Source organism: Lactuca serriola, chromosome 5 (genome assembly GCF_051521515.1).
Source record: "Lactuca serriola cultivar US96UC23 chromosome 5, Lser_US96UC23_V15, whole genome shotgun sequence".
In the NCBI taxonomy this organism is placed as follows: domain Eukaryota; kingdom Viridiplantae; phylum Streptophyta; class Magnoliopsida; order Asterales; family Asteraceae; genus Lactuca; species Lactuca serriola.
In genome coordinates this window covers 176389760-176414155 of record NC_136412.1, presented here as the reverse complement: position 1 = coordinate 176414155, position 24396 = coordinate 176389760, and the positions used below count along the sequence as shown (strand labels likewise).

Below are 24396 nucleotides of genomic sequence, written 5' to 3'. Positions count from 1 at the left end.
AGGTCATATCAGAACTTATACCTCTATTATGAAGGTTTGATAAGGTTGGTAAATATTTGTGACCAATAATATACAATTTATTTAGGACAAGATTGTTATATTCACATGAATAGTTGAGCGATTGAGGAAAAAAGATTTCATCATTATAGCTAATGGTGAATCTAGGATTCAAAATCTCATGTGGTCAAATCAAATGGAATGATAAAATAAGCAGATTAATTTATTTAGTGGATCGGATTGTTAATAATATCATCTATATCAAATATAATATTTAACTTTATACCAAAGATGAAATGTAAACAAATCAAATTTAAAATAAACAACACATATATAAACAATAAAAAAAACAACAAAAATACTTAATTAATAAACAAATAAACAATTAAGATTATTCTAAAAAATTTGTTACAATTTTTAACCGTAAATCAAACAATTAAAACTTCTTTAAAACAATTTTGCAATCAATTTATTGATTTTGGAGCATTATATTTTTAGAATCATTCAATTATATTTTATAACTAAGTTTAAAACACGTATATTATACGGGTTGATTAAAAAAATATATTGAAATGTAAATAATATGTATTTTTTAAAATACAATTTTGAAATAAGAAATGAAATATGAAATAAGAAAACGAATTAATTGCAATTTAGTATAATATTTAGAGAAAATTGCAAAATTAACCAAATATGTTAATTACTTTGTGGAAAACAGCAAAAAAAATCCAAATTGCATTTTTAGCAATCAAAATCGCAGATGAATTAAGCTCGTCTGCGATTTTGGCAACTCATATGCAAATGTACAAGTCGCTAAAGCACAGTCGTGCTTTAACGACTTGTACATTCGCAAATGAACTAGTTCATCCATGAACATAGAAATCCATATGTGAACATAACTATGTCAAGTATAAAAACATAATTTTTTGCTTCATTTTCACACTTTTTTGTTGGAAACTCTCTCTAAGAAGTGATTTTCTTAGCCTATATGCGATTATGGACGATTTCGTAGTCTAACCTATCAATTTAGTAGACAATATTTAAAAACAAAGAAAAAAACTCAAATTGTAGTTCGAATGAGAGAAAATCGCAGATGGGCTTAGTACATCTGCGATTTTAACCATACAAAACAGGTATTTATATAGCAAAAAATAAAAAAAAATTAAAAAATTAAAAAAAAGTCATCTAAGAATTTACAAATCGCTAAAGCAAGATTGTGCTTTAGCAACTTGTACGTTCGCAGATGGCTTGTTAAAATTGTAGATGGGCTTAGTCCATCTGTGATTATGGTGACTAAAAATATAATTTGAGGGTTTTTTGGCTATTTTCCACACAATATTTAACATATTTGGTTAAATTTGTAATTTTCTCTAATATTTATTATATTTGATAGTTATATATATATATATATATATATATATATATATATATATATATATATATATAATATTATGTGGCTTTTAATTTTAAAAATTGAAAAAAAAAACATAAATTGACATGTGGATATTATTTATTTAAAAAATATCATAAAATGACAAGTATCAAAACTCATTAGAGAATGACATATGACAAAATTATGATATTTATTATAGTAGATTTGTCAAATGTATGATATAACATCTTCAAAAGTTAAAACCATGTGACAACGGTAACATAGTAATTTGACTATTATTTTTCTAGATTCCCCTCTTTAATTACTGACTTTTTTTCCTTTTCATTTACTATAACTAAGAAAGTGATGTTTACCAATGAAAGAAGCGAATAGAGATAATAGAGATAATAAGAACCATTATAAGAAAAAGAGAGTGAGACCTCAGGATGAAGAAGCATGCACTCCTGGAGAAAGGCATATGACAACGGAGATGAGCTGAGCAATTGAATCCGCTAACAAGGAGCGGAGGGAAATAGAAGACGGCGGTGTCAAAAAAAATATGTAATTTTTTTTATTAGGGTTTTATCTTTTTTTAGTCTTTTATTTTGTAGACCATCTAATATTTCATTTTTTTGATTAGGGTTTAAAAAATCAGATAGATTAGATTACTATCTCTACTAAAATATAATGTATTCTTGTTAATTGCCTCTTAGATCCAAATAAATCAGTATATCTATTTTCAACAAGTGTCTAGTTGAATTTACTATACAACTGAACAGATGGCATATTAAATTTAGTATATGATCGAATTATAAAATGAAATCCAAATCTAGGGGTGTCCATAGACACCCTTAGCAATAGCGTGGGTCAGGGCCGGTCTAGACAGTGGGCAACCGGGCGACCGCCCAGGATCCACGTCTCTAAGGGGCCCAAAATTTATGGGATATATATATATATATATATATATATATATATATATATATATATATATATATCCTAATTCTAATAAATAAGTAGAACTCTGCACGACCCAAAATCGAGTTTTCCCGCTCATTTATTCATCTACGTAAATGCCATTGAATCAAATTGAATCAAAGTTCAAACTGATGCAATAAATCCGAAAATTTTAGCTGTCAATTGCAATTTCGTGCGTGATTTGAGGAGATTAGATTAGTAATTTGAAAATTTCAGTTATCACCTCCTTATCTTCACGCTCTTCTGGTTTTGCGCATATTTAGCTGGGAGGAATCGAAAGGAGCGTGAATAAGATGAGTGTCCGATGGTGCCCTGTTATTGTCTCTGTTCTTGGGCTATTGGTGTTCGAATCCGCTTTGTTTGTTGATGGAGGAACAACCAGTAGTTTTGTAAGAAAATATGAGAAAACTATCGATATGCCTGTTGACAGTGATGTGTTTACTAAGTCTCCCGGTTATAATGCGCCTCAACAGGTATCGATTTCCATCTAAAATCCCCATTTTCATATCGCTTTCATTTTAGGTTAGTTTTGATAGTGTTTTGTTCAATTTAAGAACCTCATTTGCATTTCGCTCAACTTTTGAGATTAATTGTATGATTTAGGAACCTCTTTACAGCTCATCTGCATCTACTTGATTTACACTTGGTATTGTCGATGATGTTAATGAAATTGATTGTCCGTTTTCTAAATCAAGGTTCATATAACCCAAGGTGATCATGTGGGGAAGGCAATGATTGTATCTTGGGTGACAATGGAGGAACCAGGTTCAGATACAGTTGTTTATTGGAGTGAAGACAACAGTAGTCAGAACACAACTAAGGGCATTATTACCACCTACACATACTACGATTATACTTTTGGATTCATCCATCATTGCAATCTTACTGATTTGGAGGTACTAATTTTGATTTCTACTACCAAACATTCTTATAATTCGTAACATTTAAGATCTTTACACTAATTTTGATTTCTACTACCAAACATTCTTATAAATAAGTACCTTCATTGCCACGTGGCATTCTCTCAGCCTCCCCCAATCGATTTTTCCCGCTCCTATCGTCTAACTGAATTCTCAAAATCGCCCTTTGATTCAATTTTCTCAGCAACTTCAGTTCATTTCGAAATAAATGGGTGTTTGTTATTTTTCTATTCACGATTCAAGATTTCATAAGGCAAGCTGTCATATCTTATTTCCTGCATGTTTTTTAAATGGAAACTCATTAAACCTTATTCAATTATGTATATATCAATATAAATTCACATTTATTATCCATAACTATCTATTCCAAATGATTATCACTACCTTATATAACGTAATATATCTAAATTTTAAAAACAGTCTTCAATTATCTTGGTTAAATAGTCTCACCTATCTCGCTTCATACTTCACAAATCGATTCATTCACATATCCAGTGCAGTGCAGTGCAGGAGCAGAAGAAAATAAAACAGCGAACTCGACATCCATTCTTCGATTAGGTATGGTGAAATATTCTCACATCTTTTTCATGTTTCTATTGCATAACTATTCAATATTCTTCTTCTTCCTGCTATATCATGTAATTGACCTTCGTTAAAAATTATAGATAAAAAATAACGTGTAAACCGGTAAAAACTAAATCATGATGGCATAAACTGATAAACTTTATAAAGTTATTATATAAATAAGTAATCAGTCTTTATAAAAACAGTTTACAGTGAAGGAATTCACATCTACTATATCAAAAACAAATATAATAAGCAGGTAAAGATATTCATGTCTGGAGTCCGCACTTGCTGTTGTTGATGGTTGAAAAACAATGGCATTTTATTATGTGTGACATTGAAAATACAAGTGTTCAAATAAAATAAGTTAAAATACAAAGTTTTGTGAAGAGGTTTTCTAAAATATTTGAGTAATGAGTGGGTGTGGGGCACTGTGTTACAGAAAGACCACCTATCTGTCATTACACTTCATTAGGGTCCATTTTATGAAAGTAGATTGCCATTTCGTGCTTTTATCCCATGATTTTTCAGATATAACTTCTAATTTTTAATTTATAAACTATAATATCTAAACTACAGATGCATTACTTTATGATATCCAATCAGGTTACACATGACTATTCGGTACGAAATAGTAATGTACTTACATACTGAAATTCTGGTTGTACCCTTGTGCTACTTAACTTCGGTTATTCATCCTTGATTCTGTGCAATTAAACAGTAGAAACAGTCACATTATTCCCACTAAATCAAGAAAAAATAATTCTAATTATTGCAAAACTTACTCATATTTACCTGTCATTTAATTCGGATCGTTTTAAATTGGGTATCAACCCCTTATAATCCGAAAAAACATACATGCCAGTGCTACTTATTTAGGATAAATTAATTAAATTTTAAAAATTTACCAACTTCATCCCTTAAAATCAGTAACGTATTACCCTATATATTATTACATTTTTAATCCAGTTGATCTTTTATAAATTTATGTTTTCATTCTCTTTATATTTTATAGAGCTCCAATATATATTTCTTCATCCCTGCATCATATACAACAAATAACATGTTAGTTTTCTTTTTACTTAGATTAATCATTCCCTATGTACTTTATATGTAATTTGTTCATCTTCTATTTCTCAATCCAAAACAAAAATATGCTTGATATGTGTTAGTGTATGTGTGTTGTGTGTGTTTCTATTGTGTTGTGTTTCAAACTATTTTCTAGAAAAACATAAAATAGACAACAAACTTTGTATCATATGAAGAAAATAGCATTGTACTTTCAAAAAAACCGATTTCTTAACTTTTTTCCTATTAAACCATTCTAATTTGAATGACCATTCCCAAAAATAAATGGAAAAATAGTTCAAAAAAGTGTATGTATTTTCATTGTCTAACAAATAGTAACATTATAGCTTTCAAATCCCTATTGATAAGTTTTTGTTTTTCAATTTTACCGATTTTAGCTTTGTTCTTTAAATTTATAATTGGAAGGGGTAAATTGGAGCATGTGAATTTTTTTTTTTAAATGTTCATTCCATTTTTCGTTAATAACATTTACAGTCAATCAAAAGTAAGGAAAACTTAATTTATGTAATAACTAAAGGACTCGATTTAATAAGCTCTAATACTTGAACTCACTGCAGCTGAATCAAGAGGAATGTGGGCACTTTTGTCGATCTACTGGTTCATGAGGAAGAGGTGATAGTTGAAAGTATGAAGCATAATGAACACTCTGCAAAATCAAGTTAAAATTACACAAACATTTAAAGTAAAAGAATTTTACATACTCATACAATAATAATAAAAACCATAATGAAAAGTTAATATATAATGATTATAAGAACTATGAAAAAATAAAAAGTCCTTAGACTTACTGATGTGTATAATGAACCTCCAGTATGATTTGTCTTACCCGCTCCTTTATCCCTAGATCACTATTCCTGTTTATGTAAAATTATGAGTATAGATAAATGGTAACAATTGTACTTTAAAATGTTTTTTGGTTTAATATGATAGAAAGCTTCAACTTTTGGTAGAATATCATTTCTTTTTCATTAATTCACAAATAAAAATTATTTCATATATCTTGAAAAATAATTTACATTTTTTTTTGAATAAACAGTGATAATGTTACATAAAAAAACATAAATCTCTTAATTAATAAATTTAAAATTACTAAACTGTCTTTAGCTTTAATCTATGTTGCAGTGGTGGCTATGGATGAGGAGAGGATTGCAGGTTGCTGTCGTGGATTTTGGCACAAATTGTTTAACATGAGCTTTATGGTTGACCATGTGTTGATACTTGATACATGTGAAGGAATATCCACATTTCCCTTATTTACTTCATCTTGGAATCCACGTAAAGTGAACAAGATTTTGGTATTTTTCATTTTTTTTCAAAATTGTTTACTGAGTGATTGAATTTTTTGAATCATCATATTTCACTTTTTCATTGCATACTAAGCATCATTCTTGTGAAAATATAGAAATACTCTACAATATACAAAAAAATACTTGTAATCTTTTACCGTTTTACAAAGTAAACAATTCAAATTTATGCAGTGATTAAACCATCTTACCTTTTTTACTGTTAAATAAAAAAAAATTAATTAGTTACCTGATGTATTTTGATCAGTATAAATGTGTTATTAAATTTAGAAGGAAGATCATTAGTATCTTAATTCGAAATAAAGGCCGATTTGGTCTTTTTTTGGTGGATATAAATTTCGATAGTGTTAAAGTTGATTTTATGGTTCTGGGTTATTTTCACTGGAAAAAGAAAGATAAGAGGATATGTTTACAAAGGAATTTGAAGTCTTCATTTAATAATTTGGAAAAAGGGCATTTCAGTCTTTTTATGAATTTTGGCATATGTGATAGTTCTCTGGTTAGTTCGGATATTTGATTTTATATTAGACAGGTGGGGCTTCGGATTTTATTTGAAGTCTTTCGAGTCTGGACCGTCTGGTGCAATAATAAGTTCTGAGGGTACTTTGGTCCTTTTTCTGGATTATTACAAGAATGTGTTTTTTACTGTGATAGCAAATGAAGTTTCAATGCCTATGTGGTTATTGAATCAATTGCCATTGGATTCAGGGGATATGCAATCTTTATTATACCAAAAGATCTAAGGGATATTTTCGGTATTTTCTTAATACAAAAATAACCTATTGGATATTTTATTTAGATTCCAATCCTTGCTATTTTGATTTTACTCATTATTGTTACAGTAGTTGTTGGTGGCGTGCTCAAGCCATGGGAAAGTGTCTTTGCATACATACAACACCCATTCAGATTTTAGTGTGACCTGTTCTTGTGTAAATTGAGAGCATTTTTATTTTTCTTTTTGTTCCAATTGTTGACTTAATGTTGTCTTTGAATGTGTTTGACTGTATTTGTTCATCTGGAATTTAGATTTTCTTTACTTCATGTTCTATTTGTTCATTTAAACATTTTGTTTGTTTCATGAAATTTGTTTCTATAGTGAGAAGAAATGAAAATATGTTTCTGTATCCAGTTTCCTGTATGTATTTTCTATAAGAAATAAAAAAGTTATAGAATACAAGATTATAGAGGTGGTAAGATCCGATTAAAATTGATGTATTTTAAAAAAAATCAATCAAATGTATGCCAACAAGAATCATGCATAAAAAAAAAGAGTTTTCAAAAATCTTCATTCCGAATTAAATACTTCTCATTTACTTTGTAATTAAATACTTACAAATTAAAAAATTTATTGAAATATTCAATATTACAATTTATAAGTTATAAGAATTATTGAAATATTATTTTATTAAATAATTAATTTTTAAATTCAATTTAGAAATAGCATCCGTGGGTTCATAAGTTACCTAAATGATTTTTTTGGCATAAAGTTGGTTCAAACTCAAAGTAGCTCAAAACATAAAAAATTTGGTTTGATTGTTATTGCTAATTGAACGAGTGTATAGTGAAGAAAAAATGATATTTTTTTGAATCTTTATTATATTTGTTTTTAAGGGGCAATTTTTTTTCTTTTCGCCCCGGGCCCCATATATGTTTGGACCGGTCCTGGCATTGGTTCACCCTTGAGCATAGTGCATGTAAGAAGCTACTAAGAAAGACTGAGATGGATATAGTTTTTAGACCATCTATTGTTGCGAATGAGCAAACTTCCAAAAATTCCAAATTTGATTTTGCTAAAAATATTAGGGATGTTGACTATAGATCTCCAATAATCGTTGGTCAACCTATTGGAATTTAAATTGTTTAATCTGCCCTATATCTAGTGTATTACTTGAATTACATTACACTACATGTTATGACCATTAGCTTTAAACCCGCACCACCATTTACCGAGTGAGGCGTAATTTTAGGCTTTCAAGCTACCGATACCTAAGCCTCATTTGTCTTTGGATGCGGTAATTTTTCCCTTGTAATCCATGCCAATTTTCGGTTAATAGAGTGTCCATCCAAAAAAAGATCATACGAAGATGTTCAAGACGTTTTAAAACCTTCTTGGGGGCTTTGTAGATTGTGAAAAAAAAAGTGCCTAAGTTCCCAAGGATCGATTTACATAATATAAGTATACCACCAAAATGAGAGGCTAGGTGTTTTCCACCTTGAAAGTTTTGAACAAAAATTATCAATAACTAGGATCTAGTATGAGGCATGATCTATGTTAGCTCATATCGTCGACTCTGAATAGGTGAATGGAATGTTGCCAATGGAATAACCAATTGTTTTATGAGAAGGTCTATCTCCACTTATTGCACCTGAATACTAAAGATCTAGGGTTTGGGTAAGTTGACTTTGACACCTAAAGCTAGATTAAAACATCTTAGGATTTTAATCAAATTTTGAGAAATTTCGAAGGACCAAGAATCCATAAAACTCACGTCATTGGTGTATTGGAGGTGAGAGATCGTTGGTGTAACGTCGTGATTTTTATCATAATTTTTTTTCTTTTTAAAACGATCTTTAACAGAATACGTTAGCGGAAGACTTAGTTGTCTCAAAACATTTTCAAATCACCACGTTACCTCAAAATCAATTCATAATTTCAATCCATTTAAAAAATAGCAAAAGTAAATGTTTAATTTGATAGAACATCTAACGTGTCGAAAATGGTATCATTATCATCTAATTAGAATAACTACCCCATGTGAGAACAAGGATCTGATTGCACAGGGACAAGACTTGAACATTCAAACCTTGAGTTAATGCTTAAGATCAATGTCTGCTTCAGATTAACTATTCCTGGCAAGACCAGTCTTCAACAAAGTACTTCAAGTATTAAATATGGAGTAATGAGAATATTCAAAGTAAGGAAAATTAAAGAACAAGTAGAATGTTTTAAAGAGTTTGATTTGAGAGAAAGATGCAAGTGAAGTAAATTTAAATAATGAGTATATACAATGCATTATGCAACTCATTCCCAATGTCAATCTCATAATGTGTGAAATATCTCACAAATTCATCCTGGGAGAGTATCCAAATTATGTAGTGTTGGTGATTTGTATCACTAATATTATTTAAGTGTAATGAGATTAATTTTAGGGAAATCTCCGAAAAAATCCCAAAGTTTTGGCCTAGTTTATGATTTAGTCCCAAATTAATTTTTGTTAACCAAAAATGATAGAATACCGGCTAATGTAATCAATTTGACCCATTTTCACCTATTGAACCAGTAAATGCTCACGTGGCATCTAATTTGGCGATAATTGCTGACGTGTATGTTTTCTGTTTTATTGAAAAAGAATAGCTAAAGGGATAAGAAGAATCAACCTAGCAACCTCAATTTCATGAGTTGCCTGCCCTTACCAACCGAAGTAGAATTTCCTTGATGTCTTAACTTCTGATTTCTAATCCCCTATTATAATAAAAGGATACTTTTGTCTATGTGGCATCTTCTCAAGCTATAAATTTACAAATTGAAATTCCTATTGTCACACCCCCAAACCAAGGATGGCGGAAACGTCCGGGGGTGGAGGACTTCATGTACAGTATCACAACAATGTGTATAATAGTGCTCAAAGTAAATACAACCATCATAAATATAATTGAAAAAGTTACACCAAAGTATATGTTTACATGTTTCAAAATCAATTACATTATGATGACAAAAATAAATTGTTGACGGTTTAACGTCCCATCCTCAAAGCGCTGAAGTTTTCCTGTTTCACTGATTTCCTGAGAATACAAGTAGTTTTGAAAAAGTGTCAACAATTAAGTTGGTGAGTTCATAAGAGTTTTGTTTGAAGTAGAAACCATTTTCCTTATAAAATCGATAGAGTTTGATTTCCAGAAAATCCAATATTTTCTTAGTTAAGTATGAACAGAATATTTCTATATGATGCGTTAATGAACCCTAGAATGACCCGTAGCTTTCTCCTATAATCGTCTAGCGTATATAAGTTATATAAGGTTTAAGTTAGATAAAACGTTGAATATAGTGGGTCTGCCCTAGGTCCACAACCAAACAAGGAACAGGAGATGAGGCGGGCCCACCAATTCTAAGCTAATCGAGACTAAATTCTTATACGACTCAAGCATATACGCTCAGCAATTATAGTTGAAGTCTAACAATTCTAGATGAAATATAGTTTTAATATCATAATAACTATTTTGTGAGAACCCGGTACTTTGGAATGTACCCCACTCATATGAAAACCCGGTACTTTGGAATGTACCCCATTTATATGAAAACTCGGTACTTTGGAATGTACCCCATTCGTATGAAAACCCGTTACTTTGGAATGTAACCCATTCGTATGAAAACCCGGTACTTTGGAATGTACCCCTTTTATATGAAAACCCGATACTTTGGAATATACCCCATTCGTGTGAAAACCTTTTTGTAATGTAAATGATCATAAACTATACCTATTATAGTTTATCAAAATGTTTGAAATGTATATGCAACCTAACTATACTTATTATAGTTTAGTATGTTTATTTGTGGTGTATAAGAAGCCTTTCTATGTAAGTCAAATGTATAGTACAATATAGCTATGTTTATCTTGCTTTGTTTTGTACTAATGGTTATGATGGAGGATTCTTATAAATTCAGTAAGTAATTTCCTATCATATAAATATATCATTACAAGAAATACATGTAATATATGAAGTCATCAAAGATTTAACACTTTGCTCAACATGTTACAAAGTGTTTTGAAAGTTATAAGCTATTAACTAAATTTAACCTTTCTACACTGTTTTAGAAAAAATCATAGAAAAATCATACGGAGTCGAAAACTAGATCCGTAAATTCTGAGAGTTCCTAAAATGTGTCTAATTTACTCACAATTTTTATCATGATTTATAGAAGCCTTTAACTTGTATTAAAATTCTCATATTCACAGACTGGTCCGGATTTGTGTTTGAAAAGACAGGATGTTTTATAAAAATCACCATAAATTGTAGAAAAATCGTGTGGAGATGTGCAAGTAGTCATTTTAAAGCTAAGAAGTGGAACTACTTGCACCTAAAAAAGTTTTGAAAACTAAAATGTTTAAGTTGTCCAAAACTGTCCGTGAATGGAGTTGAACTTTTCTGATGAAGGCTGTTAGAAAAGTTTAGTTATGTTCTTGGTGTTTTAACTTGTATTCCCCCCCTAAAAACTTGAGAAAACATGAAAATATAGGGGTATGAACTCACCTTGAGTGGTTTCAGAAGATGGATGATGGAGAGAAGAAGTGTTCAACTCAAGAACACTTGAAGAATCACTTGACGGTTCAAAGATCTAACAAGAATGTGATGATGTTTGTGTAAGAAATCAATGATTTGAGTAGAATGAGGTGTAATAATCACAAGGAGGATGAATTATCCTTACCAAGAGAAGAATAAAGCTTGAAAATCAGCATTAGAGTCTTGAATTCTAGAGAGAGGAAGTGAGAGAGGAAAGAGTTGGATCTTCTTGGTGAAATGAGAGAAAATGAGAGAAGTGAGGAGAGAGGAGAGTTTTCTTACCCTTGACCAAGTGTATGGCTGAAAAAGGGTGAGAAAGTACCATGAAATGACTAGGTATGGGCTGATGATGAATAGTGACATGGAGTGGGTATGGGAGGTTGCTTGTGTCATAGATTAAAGCAAAGTCAACACTCCATCCTCTTGTACTTCATCCACTCTTCTTGGATAAGGTTTATCCCCCAAAACGTGGATAATTAATAAATATGGGGCCTTATATGTTAAAATAAAGTTTTTGGTGAAAATCTTAAAAACGGACCTTAAACGCAAAACTAGACGAAAACCGGGAGAAAAAGAACTTCCAGCGAGACCTCTCGGTCCTAGGCCGAGGTTCGGTCCCTACGGATGCCGAGCCGGAAGCGAAATGGGGCGAACCAGAAGCGAGAGGCGAAGGCGAAGGCTTGGTCCGAAGTCTTAGAAGCGAAGGTGGTCAGACCCGAAATGAACCGAATGAACAGTAGTCTCGGGTTCGGGTGGGTGTTTGCGAGGTTCGGGCCCGAGAGGACCCTTCGGGTTCGGGTCAGCAGCCTTCGGCTCAGAAGGGTTCGGTCCCTAAGAGGGGTTTCGGGTCCTTAAGAGGGGTTTCGGGTCCTTAAGCCCTTTTTGTCCGTTTTGCCCCATTTTAAGCCGTTTTTGACCCGTTTAAGGGTCGGAATGACCCGAATGACTTCAAAAAGTTACGGAAACTTTTGAGAGAGATTTGGGAGAGATTTCACATTCTTGGAGAGATTTCTCATACAAAGAGATATTTGGGAGGGATTTCACATTCTTGGAGAGATTTGGGAGAGATTTGACATTCTTGGAGAGATTTCACATACAAAGAGATATTTAGGAGAGATTTCACATTCTTGGAGAGATTTCCCATACAAAGAGAGATTTGGGAGAGATTTCACATTCTTGGAGAGATTTCCCATACAAAGAGAGATTTGGGAGAGATTTCACATTCTTGGAGAGATTTCTCATACAAAGAGAGATTTGGGAGAGATTTCACATTCTTGGAGAGATTTGGGAGAGATTTGACATTCTTGGAGAGATTTCTCATACAAAGAGAGATTTGGGAGAGATTTCACATACAAAGAGATATTTGGGAGAGATTCTCGATAAAGAGAGATAGAGTGGAAACGATTGAGAGAGGTTTCATTTGTGACCTTTTTGAGTGTCCGGCTTCGCAATGCAAGGTCCGTAAACCCCGTTAAGCCTTGTTTAAGGATCTTACACACTCCTGATGAGTATGCAACATTGTTTTATCGGTTTGGCTCGTCACTTACCATAGTTTTTAGGTTAAGGAGATCTAGATGTATGTACTTTTCGATTTATGATCTCTCATTCTAGCGAGTTGTTTAGTAAATACATAACGTAAGCCCTAGTACACAAGGGTTAGTTGAGTTGACCGGTTTGACTTGTTGACTTTATTTGACTTTGAATTGACCAGAATTTGACGGTTGTCACACCTATTTTGCCGTTCCTTTGAATTTATACTGTTTAATATATATATCGATATCAATATCAATAAATCAATAACTTTTTTTTAAACAAATCTATTATATATTCAAATTTGTTCTGTTTACCCTTTTCATCCCAAAATCACGGCTCTAATCCTCTAATTTCTGCTTCTTTTTGGAAACTAAATAACCTATAATCCTGCCACTTTGTAATTCAAAACCATCACCACACATACGTCGCCGCCACTCTTTCTCTCTGCCACTAATATCGTCACCCTTCCTGTCCATCGTCGTCTCATTGCAACTATTTTTTACACTTTCATCTCTCTCCAATATTATTATGATCCTCAATAATATCGATACAAGGAACCAGTAATATCGTCTCTCTCTTAAACCATATTATATTGTTTTAGTTCTTAGTTCATTACTCTATATGAAATTAACATGGCGCTATGGTTTTTTGCTAATTGGAACCTTCGATTATGTGCAGATCTTGAATTTTTTTTCTTTGAATTAGGCTAAATAGTTACCGAATTTGTGGTAAGTTGATAATTTTTCACTATGTTTCCTTCATGATCCCTTTACGTTTATGAGATTATATACGCCTCATCACAAAACATAGCCTGACGTTTTGCATTTTCCCTTTCAAGCATCTATATTTTTTCGGTTATATCAAGCTAAATCCACCATTCATCTGCAGAGAAGTTCAATAAGTCAAATAAGTCAATGGAATCATTCTCTCTTGATTATTTGTTTTTTTTTTTATTTTTTAAATAACTCTAAAGACCCAACTGATGTGTGTGTATTAATAAACTTTGTTCATCGTGTAGGATATTTACGATTTTGTGTGTTGTGTGTGAAACATGTGCATGTTTGGGTGTTCTTTTTGTTTGTATTAATTCAAATGGCATCAATGTATTATATAATAAAATAGCATCGTAGTTTCAGTTCTAAGCCAAATATATCATCATACTTTAATTTTTTTCGTCATGTTATATTTGTGTTTTTTCTTTACCTTTTGGTTAATTTTGATTAGATATGTGTTTGATATAATGCAAAATTTTAAAAATCAAAAGTGAATTGATATTATGGTAATAAAATTACAAGTTCATTGGTTATATCTATTCATTAGTTATTTCATGTATTGTTTTTGTTAAATTTTGTAAACAGGGACCTCACAAACGCACACACGTTTTTTTTTAAAAGTTGTTATATTAACCTTGATAGTTTCAAAATGTTATTCAATTTTAACGCTATACTTTAAAAGTTTTTTTTAGGGAAATGTAGTTTAAATAAGATGATATTATAAAGACATAGTTTAAAGTAAATTATTACATTGTTACGAAATTATAAGCAGTGAAAGTCATGTGTACCATATTAGATGGTGAAAACAAAGATTTATTTCTTTATATATATAGTAACATTTCACTTAAAAAATGTACAGTCTATTGCATTGTAATTTTCAAAGGTGGAGAAAACAAAGATTTAGTTTGTAATGATGGGTTAGGATTAAGATTTATCTATAAATATATCCAAGGGGTAAGTAAGATGCATCCTAGTACCTTTTTGTGAGATTATTCATTTATTTACTTAAATTTCCTATTCACATCTTTGTTATACTCATAATAAGTTTTGATTTAATATCAATGCTAAAACTTTTTTCATTCAATTTATCTGCCTATTAAATTGGTTCATATTCCAATAGAGAAACCAAGTTTTGCCCTTCTAATTTAAAGTATTGCTACACAATTTTAGATAGAGATGTTTGTGGACGTTAATTTAGGAATCTTCTTTTGCCTACCACTTTTCTGTTTATGAGGTTTAATTTTTCCATATCTAATTTGTTTCACATTTGGTTCGTTTTATGTGGTTTTTGCATATCTGGTTTATTCCAAACACTCCATGCAAAGCGTTGTAAAGCATGAAATTACTATTGATCAAATGGTTGTTGCATTGTGTGTATTGCATTCTTTTATTTCCATGTCTATAGACTATAGCATCACTACATCATTGTAGGTGGTGTTTGCTAATGTTTTGGTAATGACATTACTTATATTATTTCAATATTTCAAATTTCTAAAGGATTGTAACTATTGTCACACTATTTGAAATCTTTATCCTGCAAAGCCTATTTAATTCAAGAATATGTTCTTTTTATTACCCTTTTAAGACAAATATTTTGTAATCATACCAAGTATTGCTTATATTTGTTAACCTACCTTTAGTGGTAGGTGTAACTGGTGGTACGTATAAATTTATAAGTTATTAAAAGTCACTGTATCAAAAAGTATTTTTAATATTATTAGTTAAGTGATTTATACAATTCAAATGTGATACTATGAGATGCGATGTATTTTTACATGTATTTTTAGTTAAACTTAGATATATGTTTTAATTAGGTTTTACCGGTTAATAATTGAAAAAATTACATAGTCTTTGGACTAAAATTGAAGTAAACAAGATATTATAAGGATCAAATCTGTAACTTTCTACTTTTTAAAAGTTTATGACATGGTAAATTTTATAATTATGTAAATTACAATAAGTATAAAATTTAATTCTTGATTAATTTGTAACTTATACTCTAGAAAACTGTTTTTACCATTAACAACAAAAGTCAATTTTCATGTCTACATAACTATTATTATTTATTACGATATACGACTTTATGTTTAGATGATGGTTTTTAATATTTTTTTCTTTGAATAATACTTTAGTTTTTTCTTTTAGTTAATATATAAAATAAAATTGATAAATGGACATTATAATCTTTGCTAACGTCATTTTCTATTAAAAAAAGCTCTTTGTAGTTAAATGGATGTGCTATAGTATTTGTAGTAAAACAAGGATAATAGATGGGTATGTTAGATGTTTTTATATAACAATCTACTTTCAAAGTATATTTCTATTTTTAGTTTTTAATTTCATTAATTTGACTCTCTTTTTTTTTAGTTTTTATCAAATTATGCCATATAAAAAAATATGTTGCCATTTCTTTAGTTTCTATTTATAAAATATGTCTTATTTTAAACAAAACTTATATCTTATTAATTTAATAAAATTTTATAAATCTTTTATCTGTGGTTTCCACAGGTTGTAACCTAATATATATATATATATATATATATATATATATATATATATATATATATATATATATATATATATATATATATATATATATATATATATATTGATTAACTCATAACCATGGAAAAATAAAATAGTATGAATCCAACACAATACCTCTAAACCTCAACCCAACAGTTTAACCACTATGCTACATACAAACTTTTATTTTCAATTATAGTTTTTTCTATATGATGTGAGAAACATATAAATACATTTTAAAAATACGTTTCTAAATACGTTTTCAAAAATATATTTTTATATATGTTTTTAAAAAAGTGTTTATTATATAAAAACATACTTTTTTACAATGTAATTAAAAATGTATTTTGGAAACGTGTTCTCAAAAAATATATTCAAATATGTATTTTGAAAACGTATTTCTCTAAAAATGTATTTAAAAACTTATTTTTTACAACATATCTAAATACACTATATTTATTTTTGTTTAATAATAATAATAATAATAATAATAAATACCATCAGTTTCTCACATTATATAGAAGAAATCAGACTTAAACACAAAAGGTTGCATATGTCTTAGTGGTTAAAGGTGATTGCTTATATTTCGGAGTTCCTGGGTTCGATCCCGACTACTTCTTTTTTCACGTTTACCATTCTGAGTTATTGAATATGTTAATATAAATGAAATCAGCATCTAATAAACACAGAAGTTTCTAGCTTGGTTGGTAAAGGCGTGTGGGCATAGTTTTTCTTTTTCAATAAAACAAAACATAAGGTGACGTGGCATGCATTGTCAGCTGCCATGTCAGCAATCATCACCAAATCAGATGCCACATCAGCATTTACCGGTTCAATAGGTAAAGAAAGGTCAAACTGATTACATTATCCGGTATTCTATCCTTTTTCGTTAACAAAAATTAATTTGGGACTAAATCATAAACTGAGCCAAAACTTTGAGACTTTTTCGGAGATTTCCCTTAATTTTATGACTAAAGCTGATGAGTATTAAACAAATTAGGTTGGGGTAGAGTCCACACTTGTTTGAATTTATCCGGTATTCTATCCTTTTTCGTTAACAAAAATTAATTTGGGACTAAATCATAAACTGAGCCAAAACTTTGAGACTTTTTCGGAGATTTCCCTTAATTTTATGACTAAAGCTGATGAGTATTAAACAAATTAGGTTGGGGTAGAGTCCACACTTGTTTGAATTTATTCAATACTGAAAGTACATTGTCATTTACGGGTGAATCCCCTGAACCGACGGGGGACCAAGTGCAGCGCCCCTGGAAGTGGGGTCCAAGGGACAGAGCCCCCTAGTTAGGGTTGGTCAACAGGAGATTATTTCCCTATTATTGGTCATTTTCATTTGAACTCTCTAGTACACATACAAGAGCATAACATAATATCATACTCTCTTCTTTCACTTATAATTGAGTTTTATCCGATTAAAGATTTTGAGAGTACCATCAAATTACTTTGATCTAAAAGTGTAATTCACGACTCTCAGTTTTCCAACTATTCTAAACAACTCAATTTTCTAACATGTAGCACGTCCAAGCTAAACATTAAAGTGGACCTCCAAAATCATAGATAGGTTATATGCCCACTCACACATTCACATAAAAGGTAGCTAGCCTTATATGCAAGTGAGGCAGTATCTAGACTCTAGAGGACCATTACTAGTAATAATTTAAACTTATCAAAGTCATCTACCATGGATTTTCGGTTAAATAAACACAAGTCATTCCCATCCTAACATGAATTCATATGGTTGCACATAGTCATGAGAAAAGTTATTTGAAATTCATAATAGTTATTAAGTCTGTAAAACATAGTTTAGGAAGCATAATTTCATGTACGAACACATAGATACATATTATATTCCACATAACAAGCAAGTTTGTAAAACACTTAGTCATTCTTTATTTCATAAAAACATCATCTTTTATTTTCATGGGGACATGTATTCAGTAATTACTCACTTTAGTCCAAAGTTATCCTTCTTCACCATCAATGTATGTAAAAGTTTCTAACATACCCTTTATCCTCAAGAATAATGTAGTAACTCAAGTGTCACCTAATATCATTAAAAGTTTTATTAAAATTCAATAATGTGATCCATTAAGTCACTTATTAATATATTAATCCTAAATTGAAATTTTATAATATCAAAGTCTTCTTCATGTTAAAAGTGAACGCAGGAAAAAACGGGAATTAATATGGAAGTCAGATGCAAAAGATATGACACTTACAAGTTTTTTCTGTCTTGGTTCCTAGGTCTTACGTGGACATGGTAGAAATCTACTCAGACTGCATATGAAATCTATGTGTCTTATATGAAATTTCCGTTATGCGTGGACCAAGTAGAATTATATGCATACCACAAAACTTTGCAAGATTTTTTTTGTCTAAATCATTTCTACTTATTCCCAATTTCATCAAGGATTAGTCCATCTACATTTCCTTAGCTTAAAAGGATATTTAAACAACTTATTTTAGTCCTGACACATATGTTACCCAAAACCAAATCTTATTTCATACATGAATTAATGGTTAAGACTCTTTTGATATCACAAGAGCTATAAGGACCTCTTGTAGACATTAACGCCCTCATTAAGTCAATAATCTATTAATAGATTCAGAGTTCATTACCAAATAATTGAAGTAAAACAAGTGTCACTAATTTCTAGATAACGTCTACTAGATTCATATTCAATTCAAACAATCTGAATTGTAAAACCAATTCTAAAGTGTTGTCATTCCAATTCTACAAATAAAGTTGTGAGAACAGTTGCATCATTAGTTTTAGTTTCTAAATCAGAAGTGTTCTATTTCACTTAGTTCATTACATTTATTAAATCATTTCCAATTTGAAGATTGAACTCTTTCCAAGTTCTCTGTTCCATTCCAATGATAGTTTTTATTATAGCAATGACAATTTTATCAACAACTTCAAAAGGAAACTATGGAATCACAACATGTACCAAATATGAACCTCTAATAACATTTGGTAATCTAGTGGCAGTTTTTAACAAGTTTCACCATCAACAGACAACTCATTAAAGCATGAGTACAACCAAAATGTAGGTTTGCGGATTCAATCAACTCAAATCATCCAAGGGACTGAAATCAAACATTTCTATGGTGAAGTGTTGAACCAATGATAATTCTCCAAAATTTTATAACACCAACTCATGGAATATCATTATCTAATGGCATAATTTCAGATTCAAGGATTTTCCACCATTTATGGAGCTTTAAGCTTCCAATACTCACCAAACTCCACAATAATTAACTAGGGTTTGATACTATAGAGTGTAGGAGTACACATGCTAAAAGAAACATCAAGTCTAACAGCTAATCACTACTTCAATCACCATTTAGGGAAGTGGAAGCAATATCCCAAACCCTAGATTCTAATTGAGGGAAAAAAAGGAAAAGAAAACTACCTCCTAAGATCTTAGATGCTCACTTGCATTCAAACCCTTGCTTCTCATTTAATTTATTCGTCCAAATCACCATGAAATGATTAGAATCGGTTCATGACAACCTTGTTTCTCCTTTGAATTTTGATTCTCCCTTCAATGAATGATAACCTCCAAGTATATACTCCTTCATGTTACATAATGGATATTATAGTTTGATTTCTTTTAAATGTGACCCAATTGAATAGTATTTCTAAATGGGGTTCCATTATTATGACTTCCCCCCCCCCCCCCCTAATTAACTAGCTTTCAAGCAATTGAATCCATATGATTTTTAGATTCACCCTTCAAGTTTGGCAAAATGGTCAAATATAGTCCTTCAACTTCACAAGTTTACACCTAAACCACCATTTTGACTTGGAATATGACTAGGAACTTGATATTTCTCTAGAAAACCGCTTCCTATATAATTTATGACTTGCAAGTAGGGATGAAAGTGGGGCCAAACCCGGACCGGATGGACCCGGACTCGGAAAACCCGGAACCGGTTAACGGGATTTTGTAGAACTGAAAACCGGACCGGTATATAGGAACCGGTTCCGGGTACGGTTCCGGGTAAAGTGGGTCTAGAACCGGAAAACCCGGAAACATCAAAGTGGGTAGGTTGGACCCAGATAAAGTGGGTTTAGAACCGGAAAAACCGGAATTTTTTGGTAATTACTTACTACTTAGTAGGTTGAACTTTGAAAATTTTCATATTGATATCCCGAATTTGGGGGACTGTAACTCATTGAATATGAAACCAAAATTAACAAAATTATAGTCTAAAATCATGTACAAACTCTAAAATACACTCTGCAAAAAACAACATGTTAATCCGACTTTAAACGAATGAGATATGCATGTGTTAACATTTTCACATAATACAAAGTACAAAAACAAATAGCTGAAAAGTTGAAAATTTTCAATTTTGATATCCCGACTTCGAAGAACTATAAATCATTGAATGTTAAACCAAAAATGATAAAATTATAGTCTAAACTCATGTACAAACTGTAAACTACAAGTTGGAAAAAACCACATGTCAATACGACTTCAAATGATTTAGATATACATGTTTTAAAACTTTCACCGAATACAAAAAAACCTGAAAAACTAAAAACTTTCAGCTTTGATATCTCGACTTTGGGGGACTGTAAGTCAATGAATATAAAACTAAAAATGGCAAATTTATAGTCTAAAATCATGTACAAACTCTAAATTACATGTTGGAAAAAACCTCATGTCAATCGGAGTTGAAACGAATGAGATATGCATCTTTTAAACGTTTCATAAAAACCGGTTCCGGTTCCAAACACCGGTCGGTTTTTAGACCCGGTTTACCCGGACCCGATGGACCCAAACCCGGAACTCGGAAAAAGCCAATTTTTAAACTCGGAACCGGAACCGGTTCTATATATTCCGGTTCTAATGGTTTCAGTTCCAGTCCGATTCCGATTCCGGTCTGATTTTCCGGTTCTAAATCTCATCCCTACTTGCAAGCCCAACTTGGTAAACAATAGTCAATTCTCAACTCTCAAAATTTGAGAACTTTGGACCTTTAATTGTATTTTCTCTCGGTTTGACCTTATTAAACTTCTAGTTTATTTTTATCATTATACTTATCATATATTTTATTTAAAGATATATAATTATTTATTTCTTATAAATTTTTAATAATTATATATATTATTTTATTTTACTTCTAAAAAATATTTCCCACTAAAAATGGTAAAAATGTTTAGTCCCATTTTGAGGATATTACATCCTCCTATGTATATTTTTTTCTTCATGAAATAGACTCTATAAATTTGAAGATAAAATAAAGATGTCTGCAAAGAAAGGAAACAATATAAAAGTTACATTATTCTCCAATTGATATAATGATTAGAAGCATAACAAAATGATTATAGTTTATAAGAAAAAAATGATCCAAATATGATGTTCACAAACTTATAGAAAAAAACCAACAATGAAAAGAAGACATTTAGCTAATTTTATACTTACAAGAAACATTAACTAATTTAGTATCATGGCTCTAAATAGTCTACACATTCTCCCACTCTCTTGCTATTGATTTCGGATCTCATTTGTATTTCCCTAGCCTCACTCTACGCTACACAGGTATAGATCAAAACCAAAAACTAATGCTCATAATTATTAACTTCTTGAATCAAATGCATCAATTTCGCTTAAATTTCATTAGTATTTTCAGTAAAAGCAATTAGAAAACTACTTAAATCTATGATCTATTAGTGCATTGCATCCACTCGTTGATATTATTACTCAATTCCTTTCTAATAGTAACTCATCAAATGCATCAATTTCGCTTAAATTTCATTAGTATTTCCAGTAAAAGCAATTAGAAAACTACTTAAATCTATGCTCTATTAGTGCATTGCATCCACTCGTTGATATTATTACTCAATTCCTTTCTAATAGTAACTCATCAAATGCATCAATTTCACTTAAATTTCATTAGTATTTTCAGTAAAAGCAATTAAAAAACTACTTAAATCTATGCTCTATTAGTGCATTGCATCCACTCGTTGATATTATTACTCAATTCCTTTCTAATAGTAACTCAACTACAGTTCAATACACCACTATCAATAAAATTCATGATCATAATCATCTTATTCATATATCAAGTGAATCAATCTCGCAATGCTTCAAGTAAAAATTTGATTGCGCACTACTCAAATTTTCTGGAATTGCAAGAGGGGAACATATATTTAGTAATTGGTAATTATTAATAATAATTACAGAATACTGATAACCCCGAATTTGATTCCCCAAAATTGTTACCACTATTAGCGTTGTAGTTGAGGGGGCTCAAAAGTGTTGCGGTAAACCATTCTCCCTATACGTCCCTTAATCAAATCTTAACGAACTGGAGAGGGTAGATAAAATAAGAAAATATAAATTTCAGAGGACGGGGAAGAGCTAAAAGAAGAAAGATATAAAGACACATGTGATACATACCCGCACATATAAAATCTATTAAGTTATCTTAAAATACGGTGATACAAACATGAGGAGTAGGAAGAGATTCAACACAGTGTGTGGGAGAGAATCACAACTTTTTCACCGATCGTTGGTTCTTAGAAACCATAAATCGTCGGCCGATTTCGTTAGATCCAATAGAGCGAGTGTGACCGGCAAAGTCAATTGCACGGTGATGAGTGGAGTAACCTATGCTGCTAGTCGATTTCTAGTTTGGAGTCGATTCTTATACACCCAAAACCCTTAGGGGGTATTTAATTTTGTGTTGATTTTTTTTTTGTGAAAATGCTTATTAGTTTATATGGAAAAATAATGAAATTTTAGAAATGTGTTTTGATTAGCATATTTGGTGGCAAAAAGCTATGAGTTGTAAAATAAGCAAAAGGGTAGGAACAACGAGAAGAAAGATAAAAGAGATTGAGGTTCATTCAGAGTACCATGGTCTTTTTATCTCAAAAAGTCTAAGGAGTTTGAAGAAGTTATGATAAGTGATTTCTTGAAAACTCCTTCTTATATGTGGGCAAAAGTCATTTTGAAAAGATATTTTCGTTATCAAACCACTCAATTTAGCTTATATTGGCTTTTAAATTCTTGACTTCTTAAAAAACCAATAAGCCAATAAGTCATTTTTAAAAACAAAGAGAGCAGAGTACGTGAGAAGGAGTTTTGAACCGAGCAATCAAAGACCATGAAAAGGATTGATCAATACAAGTTGGAAACAAAAGAGAAACCACTTTTTTCAAGATGGCCAACAAAATGACAAAGGTCACGTATTTTTTTAAAAAGATGACATACAGGTACGTATGTCGTAAGCCCTTCAGATTTGACAAAAGATGACGTTATATTTATGACACTTATTTTTGTCTGTCGTAAATGTAGTGCATGTCGCAATTCATATCATTGAAAACCGTTTTTTTAATAATACAAAAATGAATACTACTACATTGCTATTTTTAATGTTTATTGATATTTATATATAATTACTTAGTAAAAATACCACACGACAATCTATGTGTGGCCATATTATACACATGGCCGCCAAGTTGTGATGCCGCATAAACAATTTATCTATTGCGACCCAGACAACGCTTGCTACATGAAACAAAAATAAAAGGGTTAATGATTTGTATCGTAAGAAACTATGTCACATGTACACGAATGATCACTTCGTGTTTCTATATATCTTATGTTCTTAAAGCAAATTTTGTATTCAAAATTTGTCATTCTAACCAACTGTTACCTATTAAACCCGTTATTGGTATCTTTGCCGAGTCGTCAATAGTTTTTAGGAGAACTAATTCAATAGATACTCAGGAAAGACGATCGTAGATATGTCAAAAGTGCCAACAACTTAGATAGCCATAAGTTGAACAAAAGATATTTACTTTAATAGTAACATATTAGAATGAAGGGATAATGACTTGAAAGGGTAATGAACTTTTGACTGTTGTTCATATTTAGTCACTAAACTTTTTTTCGTTATCTATTTGCCATTGAACTATTGAAACTGTTCACATTTTACCCTTATGACCGGCAACAGCCGGTCATAAGGGTAAAATGTGAACAGTTTCAATAGTTCAATGGCAAATAGATAACGAAAAAAAGTTT

The 24396-nt window shown here is 30.9% G+C and overlaps 1 long non-coding RNA gene across 1 annotated transcript; it reads left to right on the top strand.

Annotated features, from left to right (window-relative positions):
- The first annotated feature begins 2440 nt into the window (after positions 1–2440).
- LOC145051339 (uncharacterized) lies at positions 2441–6292 on the top strand. The gene is made up of 4 exons (XR_013683552.1): positions 2441–2817; positions 3040–3240; positions 3760–3822; positions 6040–6292. It is a non-coding gene; the product is annotated as an uncharacterized LOC145051339 (long non-coding RNA).
- Positions 6293–24396: the final 18104 nt, after the last annotated feature.